Below are 6477 nucleotides of genomic sequence, written 5' to 3' on the forward strand. Positions count from 1 at the left end.
GAGGTTCACAGTGCCTAATCTATTATCATGTTCCTAGGACCTTGATCCTTTATTACTCTGAGACTCAGTAGTGCTCTTTCACAAAACAAAACATTTTCCCTTCAATCTTTTGAGGTGTTCAGTGCTGGAAACTTACCTTCACAAATACCCGAAACTAAGTCAGCCCATAAATCCTCCTGTTCTTTGCCTGGAGCCCTCTGAACAGCACAGGAAAAGCCTGCTCCTATTCGCTACTCTGTTCTTTATGAGGTCACATGTGTTAGTCAATTACGGTGAGACTGTACTGGGACCTTTTTAATGGACCAACCATCTATCCTTACACTGGAACTAAAAACCAAGACAACGAAGTGGCTCTGTTCAAGGCTCATGTTAAATCAGAGGAAATTACTTAACAGCTTGATCTAATAAATACATGCTTGCTGTCTTCTTGTGGCTGCCCCATTACATTTAAAGTTAATGCACATAACCATATTGGGATATACGTACTTATGTCAGCGCCCGCATTCTTGGCAGTAGAGCTGTGCTTAACTGAGTCAGTGTGGAACTTTAGTAGACTGCGCATTACCGTGTTTCCTAATGAAACACGTTCTGAGACAGAACGCAGGAGGCATTGAACACACCCTGCTGGAAGTCATCCTGTGAGCTGCCGGACATTTCCACACACTCGCAATTATAGATATTACTGTTTATTTTAAGTGTAACACGTTTTAAATGATAGCCTGGGCACCATAATAATAACGTGGTAAAATATCCAGTTGCACGGTTTACGTGAAAACTGTAATGATCGTGTCCACAATAGCGTGGGACAGTGTGGGAAGTTCTGGTTAATATCAATCGAATGTTTTACAGGCCAGAAAGTGCCAAGGGGTTTCAGCTTCATTGGGCTTCATAGCTCTGTTTAGCTTAGCAAAGAAGGACAGCTCGAGGGCAAAGTGTTGGGCATAACTGTACGCTGCTATGAAAGAATAGCTTGCAGTTGCTGTGGAACAGGCTGGACTCATGTTACATGGAGAGCAGTGGGGTTGCAGGGGCTAAGCTTCCCCCTGCGAAGTCTGCTGCTATCAAGTTCTCTCTTGGAGACTCATGGATCTGTACCTGAGACACCATCTTTAACCACTCATGCAAAACTTTATAGCTCTGTTACACTTTGCTCTATTTTACATTTACTTTCCTCAAGTCTCCAGTGTTCTCTATGTTTTAAATACTTTTCATGTACTAAGTTTTTACAATCTTACCTCAAGCTCCATTTGGGTGTTTTTATTGAGAGGCTTTATTAACAAGGCTTACATCACCACTGGCCATAGTAGTCCTGATAAATCACTCAGAAATACGTATGTGAATGCAGCTGCTACATGCCTAGCTTAATGCATACGTCATCAAGGGATTTCATGGTTTTGGAAAATTTTGAGAGTAATTATGAGACATTTGCCATGCCTTTGGTTGGAGATAGCATTGTGGGTGGCTGGGGGCTGTGGGGCCAGCAGGTGGGTGTCATTAATAAGAAATGCTAAAAGACCATTTAAAATTATTATAAAATGATTAGGAGGTATCTCCTCCTCTTCTCTCTATGTCTTCAAGGAACAAATTCTTTTCTTCATTTTGGTCTGCGTTGCGTCTGAATTGCAGCCTCCACAAGATTTTCTGAATCTATTCTACAATGGCAGAAAGGGGATGTGTTATACCTGACTAAAATGACTGTTTGGAGAGCAGTTCTGTTCATTTACTTTGTTATAGAGACATTAGAAATTATATAAACAAAGGTGAAGCCCAGAATGTTAAATGAGCATTTTTGGCTTGAGCTCTCCCTGCAGCTGAACCCTTGTTTACTGTGACAGGGTCTGGCAATAAGCTGGAGAGAAAATTGATGCCCTGAACAGTGGCACTTATAAATGTTTCTCGACCAGCAACCACTGATGTCCTTAGAGTGCTGAAGATTCTGGGGAAAGGCGATTTTGTTTTGCTATTTCAGCTGTTATAAAGCCTTATGTTTTGCTTGAATAAGTGCAGTTTTGGAACAACAAGGTTGGTGAGCTTCAGTTTCAGTGAAAATGTTTTGTTTTCAAAAATTAAAGAATAATCAAAGAAGACTTACTTTTATTATAGAATAGCACTTTACCTCTTTAATATAACTTGGTAGTTTTGATTGAATCCAAGAGGATTTAACACCATAAATATGAATACCTTAAAACTTCCCCTAGCTGCAGGAAAGTTATCTCTGTTGGTGGCACTATATGTTGGATAATCTTGCACTACATGACCTGTAACTTCACACATTCACAGATCAATGAGTGAAACAATGGATTTGTTAGGATATGTTCACAGGGCTTTCATAAGAGGCTGTTTCTGAAAGAGCTTGTCAGAGTGGGATATGGATGACATGTCAAGTGCACGTCCATTACAAACGGTGACATCACACCCTCAAGCTACACACACATTTGTAAGAGTGAGATTAGTTCACATTGCTGGGGACCTTGGCCTTCAGCTCAATAAACTAACTGCATCTCTTACTGCACCATGTAGCCAGTTTAAACCCACAGCGGTCCTACACCTGTTACATACAAGCGCAGGACACAGCATGCAAAAAATTCATAAGGAACAGAAAAGTCATAAAGTACAAAAAAATTATAATGTACAAAAATGAGGAAACTATATGAATCCCATTCTGCCACATGTGTCCCCATATCCTTTGATGTAGTGGCTAAGCCCAGATAAGTATCTGAAGCATTTAGACATTTCACAGCTCATATTGCAGTTTCCTAAAGCATATTGAGTATATTGATGCACACAGGACTGTTGAATGAACACTTGGTGTGCCTGCGTGCCTGTGTGCCTGTTTGACATGATGTAATGCTCTCAGTTGTGATCCAAGGACACACGTCTGCATGCTGAAAGTAATCAGACCCTTTCCTTTTACTCTCTGGGGAGAGTTTACATTACAGCAAGCAGAAGAGTGGACCTGTGATGATGTCACAGAGCTCTGTAACGCAACACATTTAACCTATTGGGATACTTTGAAAACAAAATAGTCTTGCATGCCACTGAGGTCTCTCAAAGACTGTTCTGAATATCAATTTAAACTTGTGGAGACTTTTCAAAAGATGGAAGTTCGAGCCACTCATTGGAAGGCTGTATGAACAAGTAAGCAAGTACTTGAAGAATTTGGGAATCTTTGTTCATCTCTACCCCCCTCTTTCCCCATCTCCTTTGAAAACAACACATTATGGTTCTTTGGAAACTGGTGTTTTGACAGGATCCTTCATACTGTGCAAGCACTTATTTCCTTGGATAGAGTATCAGCTAATCCATTTTTAATTTCATAACGTGGCACACTCTTTGCAATTTCTAAATTCCTCTCTGCTGAACAAGCATTTACTTAGACACCAAAAGTGAAGTGCTGGTATTTGTATGACCTTTGTTTCCAGTTGTGAAACTTTCATTGGCCCTTCTGGGGCCTGTTGTGTAGAAGAAACTTGGAAAGCAAAGTTTAAAGGGGAACTGGGAGACTGCAAGGAATCAATTTAGAACCCCTAGTTTACAGCAGTTAGGGCCTTTCCAAAGTGTTTCCCCAGCGCTTGCAACCTTGCCATTTATTGGATTGTGTTTGGCCTGGGAGTCTCTGCTAGAGTGTCTTTGGATTCCCCTACACCTGCAGATTTTAATGTGCTGGGAGTTTATGAAAATCCTTGTGGGGGTAAAGATAATCACACTAAATGAACTGTTCACTCCTTCAATAGGACCCCAAACACAATAATTACAGTATGGAAAAAAAGGAAGAAAAAAGGAAAACTACACAGTGCCTGATCTATATAAATTAAGTTAATTTAGTTTGAGCCTGCAAAACATCCAGGCAGGTGTTTTTCCCTCACAGGTGACGTGGACTTGTGTTCTCAGTACTCGCACATCTGTTTGAGCTGCTTGAGAAAATGTTGGACCATCTGTAGCCCACCCCAAAACCGCCAAGCTGGCAGAATTTTGCCTGAAGTAAAGCCACAAAAGGCAGGTTACCGTTTTTAACTGCACTGTTTTTTCAAGGCATTGTTCAAATAGATGCTCCTTCCTGAACGTCCCAGTTTTTGTGCTTTACATATAATAAAAAAACCCCTAAATAAATTCTTCTTTTTTTTGCAATCAAAAACACACTGTCCCATTAGCAGAATGGCTACAGAATGATGGGAAATGCCTTTAGTGTGCTGATGTAGCTTAGCGTGGGAGCTTTAATGCAGCGTTATGGACCAGTGGACACAATAGCAGATGAGAGCCACATGAGAAGAGATCCACACCCAGCATTCACTTTAGAGGCAGCCTCCAGTCCATATATCCACACTGTATGACTTTGAGTTGAATTATCCGTCTCCAAATAACAAAGGAGCCCGCTAATCAAACCCTACCCCAAGTGCACATTTTTATACTCTATATAGTTCTACTTGGCTTGCTGCTAGAAACAGACATGCAACACAAACACAAACCCAGACTTAGTTGCGTGACCCCTGAATGCAGAACAAATGTTCCGTGAGAGGTTTTAATTAAACATCACCAGGAAGAGAACTAATGAGTCACTCAACAACTCCCAACTAACACTGGGGAAACACATTATTTCCCCCCGAAGAGTTCAAATTAGCAATGGGCAAGAGAGCAATAAAGTGATTCATTTAACCAGGGGATTGGATCAATTGAACCAATTTTTAGCTGTGATATAGAAGAGGAAAAAATGAAATTAAGTATCATCATCTTTACTTATACAACAGTTAAAAAATAATATGTAATCACAGGACTTGCTGAGACCAACTCCGTCTTTTTTATTTTGAAATTTTCTCAGTATTTTTGTTCCTCTTCTTTCCTCCTTTTTCTATTCTTTGGAAGACAGCTGGAAGTAGAGTTTGAGAGCTAGCAGGTCAAGAGGAAAAGAGAATGCCCTGCTCCAGAAATGATTTCAGTGTTAAATGTTCTCTTGACCCACTGTGGTTGGTGGTCAGTACAGGTCACCTGGAACTGGGGCAAAGGTAGGGGGTTCCCTGCTGTCCTTGCCAAATTCCAACTGTGGCTCTCCCAGTCTGTCCGTATTATCATCCTCCAGTTTAATTAGTAAGATAAATTCCCCCCGCTGTGCAATTCAGTTGATGTGTGTCCAATGTTCAGCTGCATCAGTGATTTGTAGCAACTAATTACCGTTTCTTTTAAACAGCCAATTTTCAATGTCAGTAACTCTTAAGCTTGCATTGGATTTGGGGGGCATGGAGGGGGTACTAGGGAGTTGTTACTGAGATGAAATGTTATGAAAAAGGCAGCTGAAATGTATTTCTTCGAAGGCAACATCTGAAAATGGCTACAACAATGTAGTGTTTCACAACCTCTTTTAATGCTTCTGTTCTCACTTTTTTTATTTCAATATTTATTACTTTGTTTTTAAATTATTTTTCTAATTCAGAACAGCCAATATGAAGCACAGCTGTACAGTCACTGTGTCAGAGCACACTGTTCATGTGCTGGTGCAGGTCCCTTCAGTAAGTTACCAGAGAAGCTGTTCTTTTGTAATGACATTGGGACAATACTGCAGACTGAAGCCCTCATGCCATGACAAATGATGAGCCAACCTGGTTCTTATTTTTAGCTTGCATTCATGCCATCATGTGAAGAAACGCTAAAATTCAGTTATGACCCTTCTGAATGACCCTTCCTTTTTATCAGAATTTAAACAAGCTTAAAATAACTGGACACCTTTTCCTTAACTTCCTTGAAAGTGGACAGATGCCTTAGTCCTACTACTGCTTGTAAACCAGTTCGCTCATAGTGATCTATGTACATCTTATCTCTGCCAACAGTACTCAACACAAGGAATGAAAATCGTTGAGTGTAAACAAATCTTAGTTACCATTTAATTATGTTACCTTTCATTATGTTCAGTGAATTATCTTTTTAATTTTGAATTACATGCTTCATGAAACTGTCATTCATTCAACCAAATTATCTTCCTACATCATTACGTGTACTTATCTTTAACATATTCTACCCAACTATTCCATTGAAAAAACCCTCACCAATTGTAGAATTCTGTGCTGCATTTTCCCCTCAGAGAGACAAATGTAGTTCAAGACTGAGTCGGCAGTGACTTAGTTTTTCATAAAATACACTTTCCAAAGAACCTGCTGAACATTTTCCAAAGAATTGCTAAACCAAATACAGATGCAAGACAAATTCATGAGAATTGAGATGAGGAACAATCTAGGCACTGGAGACTTGGGAGGGAGCAATCCATTAGTTGTTTTACAGTAAAATTGCTGGGAGTGTTTCATTCAGACCAACTGTGGAGGCTCACAGTCTCAACAGTAAATATGGACTGTTTGGTATCCATACCTCTATTGATCTTGGCCTGAAGCCAGAGGCTTGTTTGGGCAAAATGTACTCAATATGAAACTAAACAATTATGTCAGCGGTCAGTGTATCCCAGTACAGTATCCCTCTCCTGTGGCAGACAGTGTT

The sequence above is a fragment of the Conger conger genome, chromosome 11, assembly GCF_963514075.1.
Source record: "Conger conger chromosome 11, fConCon1.1, whole genome shotgun sequence".
NCBI lineage: Eukaryota > Metazoa > Chordata > Actinopteri > Anguilliformes > Congridae > Conger > Conger conger.